The sequence below is a fragment of the Aegilops tauschii genome, chromosome 6 (genome assembly GCF_002575655.3).
Source record: "Aegilops tauschii subsp. strangulata cultivar AL8/78 chromosome 6, Aet v6.0, whole genome shotgun sequence".
Classification (NCBI taxonomy): Eukaryota; Viridiplantae; Streptophyta; class Magnoliopsida; order Poales; family Poaceae; genus Aegilops; species Aegilops tauschii.
This window is the reverse complement of record NC_053040.3, coordinates 248,021,015-248,036,099: the sequence shown is the minus strand read 5'-3', so window position 1 is coordinate 248,036,099 and position 15,085 is coordinate 248,021,015.

Genomic DNA, 15,085 nt, shown 5'->3' with positions numbered 1-15,085 from the left:
TGCATCTTTTCCATACTTCTAAAACTAGTACATCATTGCTAACTACGAAGTTATTACTATGTTTTTCAACAGAAAATCCCGATGGATTGTGTGCCTCATCTGATGTATTACAATGGTCGCCTTGAAGTTCTGAACCTACAGCCAGGTCATCCTACGGATCTCACCTGTGCATATCGGATTTCTGAAACCGGTGAACACATGCTAATCAAAGAGTGGAAAAAATGTTTGGACATTCGTAAGGAGGTTCTTGGAAGCAACATTAAGCGAAAGGCAAGAATTGGAGATAGGATAATCTGCATTCTCCATAATGGAGAGCCAGGGGCTATCTTGTTTTTTGCTATTTTACCTTAGAGAATATAGTAGGTCCTAAGAGAATGTAGCAGGTCCTATGAGGTACAATATGTTTATTATGTGGTACAATGTGTTAGAGTTGATGATGAGGAGTAGTTGTGATTATGACTAGTGACCAACTTGCTATGTGATGTCTCATCGATGAAAACGATGATCATGAGGAGGTGTTATATGACAATGATGTATTATGATGATAAGTTGTTAATGATATGATGATATTTATTATATCATTGCGTGAAAGAATCGCGGATTAGTTTCAAGTGGATGTCCATCCACTTGAAACTAGTCCACGGTTCTTTCACCCAATGATGTAATAACTCATTATGATGTAAAAAAATCTCTAAATTGCTTCTGTATTAAAACTTTTATAGAGGTGTGTGAATACAACATGAAATAAAAAAGAAATAAAATACGGAATAATAGTAGTAGCGCGGGCTGGGAGAAGGGCTACTAGTAATTACCAGTAGCGCCGCCTCGAGAAAGCGCTACTACTAAGTCGGTGTAGCAGTAGCGTTGGTTAACCAATGCTACTGCTAACCTTTAGCTGTAGTGCTGTACCAGTAGCGCTCCTGGCCGTGCTACTAATAGGCCTAAAGCCCGCGCTGCTGCTAGGCTTTTCCCTAGTAGTGATGGAGGAGGATTAATGGGACACTTTGGCGTGAAGAAGACAGAGGATATACTTGCTACACATTTCTTTTGGCCAAAGATGAGACGGGATGTTGAGCGTTTTGTTGCTCGCTGCACTACATGTCAAAAAGCTAAGTCACGACTCAATCCCCATGGTTTTTATATGCCTTTGCCTGTACCTCGTGTTCCTTGGGAGGATATATCTATGGACTTTTTTTAGGTTTACTTCGAACAAAGAAGGGGAGGGATAGCATATTTGTTGTCGTCGATAGGTTCTCAAAAATGGCACACTTTATACCATGTCATAAAAGCGATGATGTTGTCAATGTTGCTGATTTGTTCTTTCGTGAAATTATTCGCTTGCATGGTGTGCCAAATACTATTGTTTCAGATCATGATACTAAATTTGTTAGCCACTTTTGGAGATGTTTATGGGCTAAGTTGGGGACTAAACTGCTTTTTAGTACTACATGTCATCCCCAAACTGATGGACAAACTAAAGTAGTCAATAGAACATTGTCTACTATGCTTAGGGTTGTTTTGAAGAATAATAAGAAAATGTGGGAAGAATGCTTGCCTCATATTGAATTTGCTTATAATCGTTCATTGCATTCTACTACTAAGATGTGCCCTTTTGAAATTATGTATGGTTTCCTCCCTCGTGAACGTATTGATTTGTTGCCTCTTCCATCTTCGGAGAAGGTTAATTTTGATGCTAAACAACGTGCTGAATTGATTTTAAAAATGCATGATTTAACTAAGGAAAACATTGAGCGTATGAATGCTAAATATAAACTTTGCTGGTGATAAGGGTAGAAAACATGTTGTGTTCGCACCTGGAGATCTTGTTTGGTTACATTTGTGTAAGATAGATTTCCTAATTTGCGCTAATCAAAGCTAATACCACGTGTTGATGGTCCTTTTAAGGTGTTAGAGAAAATAAATGATAATGCATATAAACTTGAGCTACCTGCAGATTTTGGGGTTAGTCCCACTTTTACCCTTTTAGATTTGAAGCCTTATTTGGGTGAGGAAGATGAGCTTCCGTCGAGGACGACTTCATTTCAAGAAGAGGATGATGATGAGGACATCAATACCATTGTTATACCCACAGCCCCTACTGCTACATATACTGGACCAATTACTAGAGCTCGCGCACGCCAATTAAATTATCAGGTACTTTTGTTTCTTGGTAATGATTGTAATGTTCATGAGAATATGATGCTGCCTAAATTGGATACATTTGTTTTGCTTACAAATGAAGGGCCTGGCGTGGATAAGAGGGATGAACACTGGGGCAAGACCAAGCCTGGAGATGATGGCATGCGCAAGCGGAACAAGAACGGAGTTACAAGTGATGATTTCAGGACTTTGAATCCACCATAAGGAGTGCATGAAGCCTTGGACGAAATATACAAGATGCCACTTCATAAATTTCGTCCAGAGGCTACTATAGGTGCTGCGTCACCTTATTATTGGGCCAGGCCCATGTAATTTCGAAATACTTAAGTATAGGCTGTTTTTAGAGTCCGTATGTGTGAGGAAACAAGAGTTAGGGTTGGTTTCGGACCCCTCCCTCAAGGGCCACAAAATTCCCCCCTCTTCCTCCATATATACAGCCCTTAGGGCGTCGTTTAGACTTTGGGTTTTGTTTAGATTAAAGTTCGTCATAGCTGCAACTTCGCGCACTTCGTTTGTGTTTAACGACCAGAAAAAGGCGTCACAGAACCCCACCTTGATCAATAAAGCTTTCCACTTATATTCCCAATATCCAGATTGCAATCTTAGTTTCTTGCTTGTTCTCTGTTTGCCTGTAGGAAACAGACCTTCGTGGTCAGGTTGATCGTGCTGCGGCGTGGTCAATAACCTCTTGGAGTTGGTTTAGCGATTGCTAAGGCGCGAAGTCCTCGCACGTTCGTAGTCGGATCGTCAAAGTCGACTTCCTCCAAAACGATAGCCACCATCTCATCGAAAGACGGGACACCTTTGCCTCTATCATCTCCAGCAGGACTTCTGGAAGTTGTCTCCTCTCTCCAAAGTCGTCTTTTCTCTACCTTATAAATGTATCTTTCTTCGTATTTTTTATACTTACATAGCTTATTATTTTTAGACTAGTGTACGATAGAATAAATAGATTATCAATTAGTCTCTGTATTTATACATTATACCTAGAATTCTTTTACCCGTAACTATTTTTCTTCTGTAAAACAGCTTGGCCCTGATTTTTCAAATGGCCATAACTTTTACTCATTCATCCAAATTAGATAAACCAACGCCTACATTTTCGTCTTGATTCCACCTATCTAGTGAATCTATCAAATAAACTTTTTTGCAACTTTCAAATTTTGAAATTTGATCAGATTCATATTCAAACTTCTTTTGATCATATCTTGTAAACGGTAGCACATTTTCAATTGATTCCTTATTGCAATTGAATCCCTAGGCGTAATTTAACATCTAGAGCCATCACCACACTTCTTCACTGAAATTAGGATCTGATCTTACAAAATAATTTGATTTGGTTCTTTTGTAGTTTTTGCAATATTTCTTTGCCTTTTCTTTTGGATATTTGAGTGATTGCTTATGTGTGGTTATAATTGCTTGCTTACGATAGATTGATCGGAGTGTGACGAGTAGAACTGTCAGGAATTATGAGTGCGAAGAATCTTCATCAATAGTACAAGGCAAGTTCACACTTTGATCATACTCTTCATATACCCAGTTTTACTTGCATTAGTTTCACCCTTACAAATTTGCATGAGTAGGATTGGGAATTGGGTTTGTTATGTAGTTCATGAGGTAGGAACCTATGATCCCTGAAACACCCCAGGATATTCGTTGTGTTAGATATTGCTTAGTCATCCTTGTAGACGTGGATTGGTATGTGAGATTCATGAAAGTTTCGAGAGTTATAATAATTAAGGGTTAACTTAAGGTGGCTACTTTAATACACATCTGGGTGGATTGGTTGCGGGCACCTAGGGAATCCAGTGTTGTCCTAGGAGATCTCGGGGCACCCGTGTGATCATCCTATGGAACGCCACCCAGGCTCAAAGGATCATAAGATTATTCATGCTAGAAAATTCCGTGTGCAGCCACAAGCCATTATGGGCTCTGGCATAGTTGAGTAAGTTGTGGGAAACCTTTCCATGATGGGCTAGCAGATGTAGGGGAAGTGTAGGTGTACCGGCCTATCTATCGGTTAAGGGGACCTCTTCGGAAGACAGTGTCTCGATCATCCGTTTCTCAAACATCATTCAGTGCGAGAAATTCAACGGAGGAGATCGAGTCTTGTGGGGAAAAGTGCGCAAACCTCTGCAGAGTGTACAAACTAATCATGATTAGCCGTGTCCCCGGTTATGGACATCTTGAGTATCTGGTACTTGAATTATTGATTTGATCTCATCACTCTATTTTAATGATATTGTTGGGTTATTAATGATTTGGGATTGAGTTGGGGTTACCTTCTCAATATGGGTAATTTAAACTTGGTAGTTAAATAAAATCTATTCCTTTGTTGTAGGGGTAAATTGGCTTTATGCAAAAATAAACTTAGAGCCTCCACCAGCCAAATATGCATATAGAGAGAGATTCTCATTATTATTCTATGGTGTGAAATTGCCAGTACATTCAATGTACTGACCTACATGGCTGCAACGGCTCATGTTGTAGGAATCATACGACGAGTAAGTGATACGTTAGGGTTACGATGTCTACACTCAACTTTGCCGTTGGTGTTATTGGGACTCCACAGCTTTGTTGTTACTTTCGCTATATGGATTGAGGTAATAGTATTTACGTTCCTTTATACATGTGATTTACCTCTGTTATAAATCCTCGAGTATTGTGTGTGTCAGCATACCGATCCAGGGATGACACTTAAGCACAGAGACTTGATCCATTTGGGTCGGGTCGCTACAGTGGCACACAGAAACACACAAACGGATAGATAAATGGGGTCGTGCAACTAAGGAATGAGCACAAAATGTGGAAACCACGGAAAACGCTCGTGTTGCACAACTCAAGAGAGACGCTAGCATGATTGCTCAATTGGCGGATACGACACTTGTGCACAACCTATAAGATGCAAAATATATGAGCTTTCTATCCCAAGTATGCTATTTGTATGATGTTCCCAGTGTTCTTCTCAAGATGATCCAAGGTGATCGGATATGACAATCTTATGTGTAATGTGGTATGATGCTATGGCTATTGCTTACAAGCTCTTTGCTCTCTTTTTCTTTTGCTTAAAAGCTTATTCCTTTTTTTTGTATGGCCACTTATGCGAAATGCACAAACCAAGATAGCATTTGTGTATATGCGGGAACAATCTTGTGACACAAGGGATGATATGATGATACTAAGATGATACCAATATGATATGGTATGTATGCAATGGAAGGTACGGATCACTAATGTGCACAAGTAACGTTGCCAGCAATACTCAAAGGCTAGTCTCGATAGGCAAGTGACGCAAAATGGGCTAAGGGGTTAACAATGTAATGGCAAGAATGTACAATGATGGGATACCACGATACCAAGATGATACAGAGGTTACCGTTCTTGCTTACGGTTAGGTTTTCAAAATGGTGAAGTGGTCGATGTCAAATCCTTGTCAAAGGTGAGCGGCGGCGTTGTTGATGTCGAACCGTTCCTAGTTAGCCGAAACACCCTAGTAAACGGGAAAAACCGCAAACTCAAAATTTCAAAGGAAATTGTAATGGTGGTAGCGGAATGCGAGGTGGTTCCGGAGTTAGCAACGAGGAAGTGGTGGTGGTGGTGGATGAAGAAGCAATAGTCCCTAAGTAGCCGAAACACCTTAGGAGACTCAAGTCACCACTCAAGCAACCACAAATGCTATATGGATTAAATGGGTTAGGTTGCGGAATGCTATGGTGGTTTTGCGGATGATATGTTGGATGGCCTAGGCAAAGATGCTAAAATACCAATATTTTGATGGAGTTAAATGATGTTGGAACCTATCTAGATGGATGGGGGATGTCAATAGCTAGTCAACAAGCTAAAGAACGTCAAAATCGGACTTCGGGAGTGAAAGTTATGGCCGAAACGGTTTTTGTTGGTGAGCTGAAACTGGGAGGTGCGGGTGCCCGGGGGTTGGAGGTGTGGGCACCCGGGGTGGTCAGCGGGGTTGGGCGGAGAAGATGGACTAGGGGTCCGGGTGACCGGGGGTAAGAGGTGCGGGCACCCGGGGTGGTCAGCGGGGATGGGCGGGGGGACTGGGTGCCCGGGGTTTGAGGTCCGGGTGCCCGCGGGTCGCAGATTTGGGTGGAAATTTGTGGTAAAATGGAAGAAATTGGTCGATTTCATGGAGGGAAAGGTGGAGATGGATGGGGGGAAGGCTAGGTCCACTTGAAACCAAGCAAATACATGGATCAAATCCAACAAAACCTCATCAAACCAAGAAATCGAAAAAATGGGGCTATTTTTGGTGGGGAATTTTCGAAATTGGGGAAGAACACAACAAAATTAGGCTAGAGAACAAGAAGGCGGGCTCCAATTTCGTGAGAAACCATGGCTCATGATACCAAGATGTTGTAGGGTGGAACCCTAGATGAAGATCCTTCATGATTTGGAGGGGAAATCCCCAAGAACATGAAGAACACAAGAGAGGGGAAACACTCAAATTGACTAGATCCAATCACACATATGCTTGATCCAAGAAGACACAAGAGGTCACAATGATTCAAGGACAACAAAGGAAAGATACAAGGTACTAGTTCATCCCAATCCTATGAGGAGAGAGGTCCTGATGATCCTATGATGGGGATCCTTCCCTAGATGGGGTCTTGATATCCACAATAGGATCTTCTCCTTTAGGAGGTCATGATCTCCATCAGGAGGAAGATGAGCAAAGCTCTCTCTTTGTCTACCTAATACTTTGCTATCCCCTCTAATGAGCTAGGGAAGGGGTACTTACAGTCTATGGACGAAACTTGAGGGAGAGAGGGGTACAAGGGACAATTAGCCCGAAAAGCACGCAGGCACGGAGGAGGGGTCCGGGCACCCGGGGTAAAGGGCCCGGGCACCCGGAGGTGGTGCGGCTGTAGGTGGCCGGGCACCCGGGGGCTGAGGGCCTGGGCACCCGGACCGGTCAGGGGCGCCGTGGCCTTGGTGCTGGGGAGGTCGGGCACCCGGGGGTGATGGCCCGGGCACCCGGGGTGGAGGCAGGAGGCGGGGCCGGGCACCCAGGGCCAGAGGCCGGGCACCCAGGGTGCAGCCCAGGCGGCGGCTGGGCCAAGGGTCAGGCACCCGGGGCCAGAGGCCGGGCACCTAGGGTGCAGCCCAGGCGGCGGCCGGGCCAAGGGTCGGGCACCCGGGGTGGGCCGGGCGTGGCCCAGGTGGAGGCAGGGCACTCGGGGCTTGGGGCCGGGCACCCGAGGTGGCCAGCGGCTTGGCCAGCCGGCGGGTGGAGGTGGCCGGGCACCCGGGGCCTTTAGTGATCGGGCACCCGGAGTGGTCCGTGACCTCCGTTGCTTCCTTCTCCTCGTTCCCTTGGTGCTCTTCCTTCTCCATGGTTGCTTGAATCTCCGTCCTCGTTTCCTCCCGGTCATCTCCTTGGTACGTAACAAGGCACAACGTTTCTACTTGAGGTAGGACCCGACTCTAATGTGAAACCGAATGAAGTTCGAAGAGGAAAGAGTTAACCTCGTCATAGGTCCTCTCCATGCTTGCGGTGGTGGTGACATGACTTCTTAGTGGCTGATCCCTTCGCACAAATATTGGAATGGAGACACTGTTCGCAATATCAATTTGAAACTTTATATGTTCATGATCAGCTGATCAGCCCGGACGTCTACAACTGCATGACAAAGGTTCTCTAGAAGCTAAATTTCATTTCTAATATCAGTTTGAACCTTGTAATCCTTAAATTTGAGCCTTGTAATACTGGAATTTGAACCTTGTAATATTTCTAGTATTTGTGATACAATCATTGCAATGGCATTGTCTTTTTTTCTTTGAAATGTCCTGCTGCAATTTATACATGTGGAGTATTGTCCGACTATGGATGCAAGCGGATGACGTCCACATGACATGGGATTGAGATGATCCAAAAGGCAAAGTTGTTTGTTTGTAGGAAACAAACAACTTTCTTGTTGACCACCTTTTCGCTTGAAGACATTTTAGATTAACTCGTACATAATGCAATATACTTATGTGATCATATTTTCCCGTTCATGCTCTCGTTGTTCACTACAATGATAACACACACGAAAAAAATAGATGGATTTCGATACGAGCATCCGAACCCTAAACCTTGAAAATTTGATTCTAATATGTTATAAACTCTGACGTGGTAGAATTTATAAGGTACTACGTTCTGAACACCAACACACTATTCTTTTAATCATTTTAACCCGCTGAACATTTGTGACATGAAACATTATCCGTGACATTAGATGTACATGCCTAGTGACGACCAAATACGTTGCTGAAAGTCAGCCTGGAATGTCATAAAAGTTACCGACGGTGCTACCCGGGGAGGAAAACACCTCATGTCAGTAGACCGTCACAAAAAATGATTTTAGGTGACATTTCATGTTTCATCACTAGGGTTTTTGTCACAGGATAGAGCAGATTTTGTAGTGTGGTGAATTGATAGAATAACACATAGTTATGATGATTCTTCATGGCATGATCAATATATAGGCATTATATCCAAGACAAGTAGACTGAAATTCATCTGCATCTACTTCTATTACTCCACCCCTTGTCCGCTATCCAGCATGCATCTTAAGGTATTAAGTTCATAACAAAGAGAGTAATGCTTGAAGGATGATGACATAATGTACACAAAGCAACGCCAAATAAATATGTTCGAGCCCCATCGTTTTACCCTTAGTAGCAACAATACAATTACGTGCCTTGCTACTCATCCTGTCACAGAGTAAGGACACCGCAAGATTGAACCTACTACCAAGCACCTCTCCCACTGAAGATAAATCAATCTAATTGGCCAAAGAAGATAGATAGATCAGAGAGAATTACAAGGCTATAAAATCACACAAATAAATCTCAGAAACAGACTCAAATACTTTCAATGAATAATCTGATCATAAACCCACAATTTATCAGACCCCAACAAACGCACCGCAACAATTACATCGAATAGATATCTGAAGAGGCCATTGTATTGAAGATCAAAAACAGAGAGAGGCCCATCTAGCTACTGCTATGGACTTGTAGGTCCTGTGGGAACTACTCACACATCATTATGGAGGCAACAATGTTGATGAAGATTGCCTCCCCAATGGTTTCCCCCTCCGACAGAGTACTGGCAGAGGCCTCCAGATGGAACCATGGAAGGATAGAGGCTTGGAGTGGTGGAAGAATTGTTTGAGGTCTTGCTCTGGGTGTTTCTAGATTTTAGGGAATTTACAGTGTTGGAATTAGGTCAAACAGGGCCACGTGGGACCCACAAGCTCACAAGGTGCCCCCCTAGGGGCGCACCCCCTGAGCTTAGGATTCCCTCGATCAATGTCTGGTAACCCCCCAAAGCTTCTAGGGTCACTTCTGGTCCAGAAAAAATCACCATGAAGTTTCATCATGTTTAGACTCTGTTTGGTATGGTTTTTCTTCGAAACAAAGAAATAGGAAAAAAATAGGAACCATCACTGGGCACTAAGTTAATAGTTTAGACCACAAAATGATATAAAATGGCATATAAAGCATACAAGATTGATAATATAATAGCATGAAACAAACAAAAATTATAGATACGTCGAAGACGTATCAACCATCACTCGAAAAAAGTTCTCGTCATAAAAATTAAACCACTTGGGATAGTTGAGATAGGGTGAATTCAGCATGCTCTCAGCAGATATATTTGGGCCTTCTTCCAGATCCAAAGCCTGGAATTCACAAGTTTGGATCTTGAGTTGGTAGAAATTTATGTTCCTTCAGGACAATGAATGCCTGATATGTCTTCAAAGCATCTACAATTTTTGTTTGTTTAATTTTATTATATTACCACTATTATATGCTTTTTTTAAGATTACTTTTCTACACTAACCTATTAATTTAGTGCCTAGTGCAGTTCCTGGAAGGTCCAAATACGATGCCAAATTTTGACGATTTTTCTGGACAATGAACGGCCCTAGAAGCTTCAGGAGAGATCAAGGGGACCCACGAGCCAGCCAAGTGGACATGTGGCATGACCAAGGGGTGGCCGCGTAACCTGCCCATTTGCGGGGCCTGAGCCTATGTTTGACCTAATTCTTTCGTCTATAAATCCTACAATTCCCGAAACTCTGAGAAGCAAACCCGAAAGAATTTTATCGCTGCCACAAACCTCTGTCTGAAGCGATCCCATCCTGAGGGGGAAGCCACCACGGGAGGCCTCATCATCAACCTTGCCGCCTCCATGATGATGTGGGAGTAGTTCCTTTAGGACCTACGGGCCCATAGTAGTAGCTAGATGGCTTCTTCTCTCTTTCTTTTGGATCTTCAATACAATGATCTCCTCTGGGATCAATTTGATGTAATTCTTATGGTGCGCTTGTTGGGATCTGCTAATTTGTGGATTAATCTAATTCTTCATTGAATATAATTGAATCTTTTGAAGTTTCTTTGTTGCATAATCAAGTAGCTATGTATGTTTTCCGAGTTATTTGTCTTCTCTGGCCATGATAGATGGGTAATTCTTTAGAGGGAATGGTGCATAGTAGTGGGTTCAAATTCATGGTGATCTATATCCCAGTGACTGAATGGGTAGAAAGCATGTGTGTGTTGTTGTTGTTACTAAGGATAAAATGACGGGGAGTCGGGGATTGATCTTATTGTTAGGTTTATTTCTGTCAACATCATGTCACCTTGCTTATTGCATTACTCTATTTTCAATTAACTTAATACCTCGAGATGCATGCTGGATAGCGGTTTTGGGGTGGAGTAATATTAGTAGATGAAGTTGGATTACGGTCAACTTATCCCGACGTGATGCCTACACAAGATTATACCATGAATAGTCATAATTATGAATGTTGTTTATCTGTCTATTGCCCAACAGTAATTATTTTACCATTCCATTACTTGCTTTTGAGAGAGATGCCACTATTTTAACCTTGCAACTAGCAAGATGAGGGGATTGACTACCCCCTTGCCAAGTTGGGTGCAAGCATTTATTCCATTTGTGTGCAGATGCGACTTATCTTGTTAGCTCGTAGACTCCTGCTCGTTCGATTAAACATTGGTTCTCAACTAAGGGAAATACTTTCTGTTGCTGTGCTACATCACCCTTCCTCTTCGAGGAAATCCAACAACTCCTACGGGAGTAGCAATGGCATATCCCCGAGAGAAGCAATCCATGCCTCAAGACTGCCACTCCGATATTATGATACATCCTTCATTCCGATCAATAATCGGCTTCCTCCGAGAGACGAACGAGTATCACCAAGCTTTTTCTGATAAACTAACTCCCAAGACTCAACCTCTCAAAAGGTTAGCTCTGAGCATTCGGGCGAATTCAACAGTTTGCAAAACCCGCCCCTCAAGATCCTGACAGATTAGGGGGCTAATGATGGGGATACCTATTAGGGGTAGGCCCACAATGACATGAACTATATAGAGCCATGTAAATCCCAAAACCACAACAAAAAGGTATCATCCATGGCCCAATAAGGTAAAGTTCAGTTGAATAGTTTCACGGTATCACCTCACTCGGATGAGTATCAGATGTTCACTCGGATGGGTATTTACTCGGTCATGAGAAGCGTGACAGCCCGAGGAAATAACTGAAGCGACTCAATCATTATTTAAGGCTAACACGTAGAGTTAAGACGCCGGTTACTTCTTGTAGTGGGCATGAGTAATCACCATAGTTAACCAAAAACCTTATTCTGATCTCGAGCTCAAATGCACCCAGATGAACAGTAAAATCAAAAAATACTAATTTAAAAAAAAGGTTCTGAATTTTTTTGTGGTATATACTTTAACAAATTTTTTGTATGCATACCAAATTTCAGCATGAAATGACATTCGTGGAAGTCGTGGCAAAAAAACAGCACTCCAAAATGTTTTAAAACTAGCATCTTTGGAGCATTGATTTTGTTTTTTTCACGACTTCCACGAATCTCATTTCATGCTGAATTTTTGCAAGCACACAAAACATTTATCAAAGTTTACCACAAAAATATATTTTTAAATTTTTTTAATTCCACGAATGTTTACCACATGAGGAGTAATTTTTTCCTCGTGTCTACCGTGTCACTTAGGCTGCAGGTGGAAGTGGGCATAAGTTGGACAATAGAAAAAAATAAGTGGGTTGTCCCATTTAGCCCGCTCGGAACCCACCACGCCACTAACCCACTCTCCTCCGGCCTCCCCTTCCCGCGTACGGTTCGGGTTGAGCCGCCGCCCTTCCGACCTGGCAGCCGGCGAACGCTGCTCCTCCGGCCGCCTATCTTCTCCCTCGTGCTGGAGACCAGCATCTACGCGCTTACGGCTAGGCTTCTCTCGATGGAGAGCGCCACCGACGCATCTCGCGAGATGCGCAGCCGCCTGCTGGAGATGCTGACGTTGCTCCCGGCGATGGCGCCGGACATTGCCGTCCCGGAACTCAACGACATGCGCACGGACCTCCAACGCTTCCTCGCCTTGACATTTGCAATGACACCCTCGGACTCCGCTGCTCCCTCACCCGACCAGTTGTTGGACGTGGTGGTCACCCGGCGGCCTACCCCGACAGCCGATGATGATGAACACTTGGCCTATGCCATGACGGCAGTGCACCTCCTCCTGGACCACCTCGAGTGCTGCCGCAACGACTTGCTGAACTAGAGCTCCATCCCGACCGCTCGCCAAGGATCTTTGACCATGAGAGCTACCTCCTCGACAGCCGCTATCTAACTTTGTGGAAATGAATCAGTTATACATTTGTTCGATGGAATCTCACTTATGCCGAGCTAAGCCACCTATTTTTTAGTATGTTGTTAGTTACCACCCGCCAAACCTTGGCGGGACTAAGTGGGCTGTGGTGGGACTCCCACGTTCAGTCCCACCTACAGCCTAACGTGTCATCATGTGCCCTAAGTGTTGGGGAACGTAGCATGCAATTTCAAAAAATTCCTACAATCACGCAAGATCTATCTATGAGCTGCATAGCAACGAGAGGGGGAGAGTGTGTCCACGTACCCTCGTAGACCGAAAGCGGAAGCGGAAGCTTAATGCGGTTGATGTAGTCAAACGTCTTCTTGATTCAACCGATCAAGCACCGAACGTACGACACCTCCGAGTTCTGCACACGTTCAGCTCGATGACGTCCCTCGAACTCTTGATCCAGCAAAGTGTTGAGGGAGAGTTTTGTCAGCATGACGGCGTGATGACGGTGATGGTGAAGTGATACGCGCAGGGCTTCGCCTAAGCACTACGACAATATGACCGGAGGAGTAAATGGTGGAAGTGGCACCGCACACGGCTAAAGAATAATTGATGTGCCTTAGAGCCCCCCCCCCCCCGCCCCTGTATATAAAGGAGGGAGAGGGGAGTAGGCCGGCCTAGGGGCGCGCCAAGTGGGAGGAGTCGCACTTGGACTCCTAGTCCAATTCCCGCCCCCCCCTTCCTGGTACCGAAAGAGGAAAGGGGGGAGGAAAGGGAGGAGGAGAAGGAAAGGGGGCCGCGCCCCCTCCCCTACTCCAATTCGGACTCCTTCCCTAGGGGGCGCCACCCCTTGTGGGCTGCCTTGCCTCCCTCCTATGGCCCATATGGCCAATATCTTCCCCCGGGGGGTTCCGGTATCCCCTCGGTACTCTTATATGTACCCGATACATTCTGTAACACTTCCGGTGTCCGAATACTATCGTCCAATATATCAATATTTACCTCTCGAACATTTCGAGACTCCTCGTCATGTCCGTGATATCATCCGGGACCCCGAACAATCTTCGGTCACCAAAACACATAACTCATAATACAAATCGTCATCGAACATTAAGCGTGTGGACCCTACGGGTTCGAGAACTATGTAGACATGACCGAGACACATCTCCGGTGATAGAGGCAAAGGTGTCCCGTCTTTCTATGAGATGGTGGCTATCGTTTTGGAGGAAGTCGACTTTGACGATCCGACTACGAACGTGCGAGGACGTCACGCCTTAGCAATCGCTAAACCAACTCCGAGAGGTTATTGACCACGCCGGAGCACGATCAACCTGACCACGAAGGTCTGTTTCCTGCAGGCAAACGAAGAACAAGCAAGAAACTAATATTGCAATCTGGATATTGCAAATATAAGAGGAAAGCTTTATTGATCAAGGTGGGGTTCTGTGACGCCTTTGTCTGGTCGTTGAACACAAACAAAGTACGCGAAGTTGCAGCTATAGCAAACTTTTAATCTAAACAAAACCCATAGTCCAAACGACGCCCTAAGGGCTGTATATATGGAGGAAGAGGGGGAATTTCGTGGCCCTAGGATGAGGGGTCCGAAACCAACCCTAACTCTTGTTTCCCCACACATACGGACTCTAAAAACAGCCTATACTTAAGTATTTCGAAATTACATGGGCCTGGCCCAATAATAAGGTGACGCAGCACCTAGAATAGCCTCTGGACGAAATTTATGAAGTGGCATCTTGTATATTTCGTCCAAGGCTTCATGCACTCCTTATGGTGGCTTCAAAGTCCTGAAATCGTCACTTGTAACTCCGTTCTTGTTCCCCTTGCGCATGCCATCAACTCCATGCTTGTTCTTTCTCCAATGTTCATCCATCTCCAAGCTAGGCCCTTCATTTGTAAGCAAAACAAATGTATCCAATTTAGGCAGCATCATATTCTCATGAACATTAGAATCATTACAAAGAAACGAAAGTACCTGGTAATTTAATTGGCGTGCGCGAGCTCTAGTAATTGGTCCAGTATATGTAACAATAGGGGTTGTGGGTGTAACAATGGTATTGATGTCCTCATCATCCTCCCCTTCTTGAAATGAAGTCGTCCTCGACGGAAGCTCATCTTCCTCACCCACATAAGGCTTCAAATCTGCAATGTTAAAAGTGGGACTAACCCCAAAATCTGCAGGTAGCTCAAGTTTATATGCATTATCATTTATTTTCTCTAACACCTTAAAAGGACCATCAGCACGTGGCATTAGCTTTGA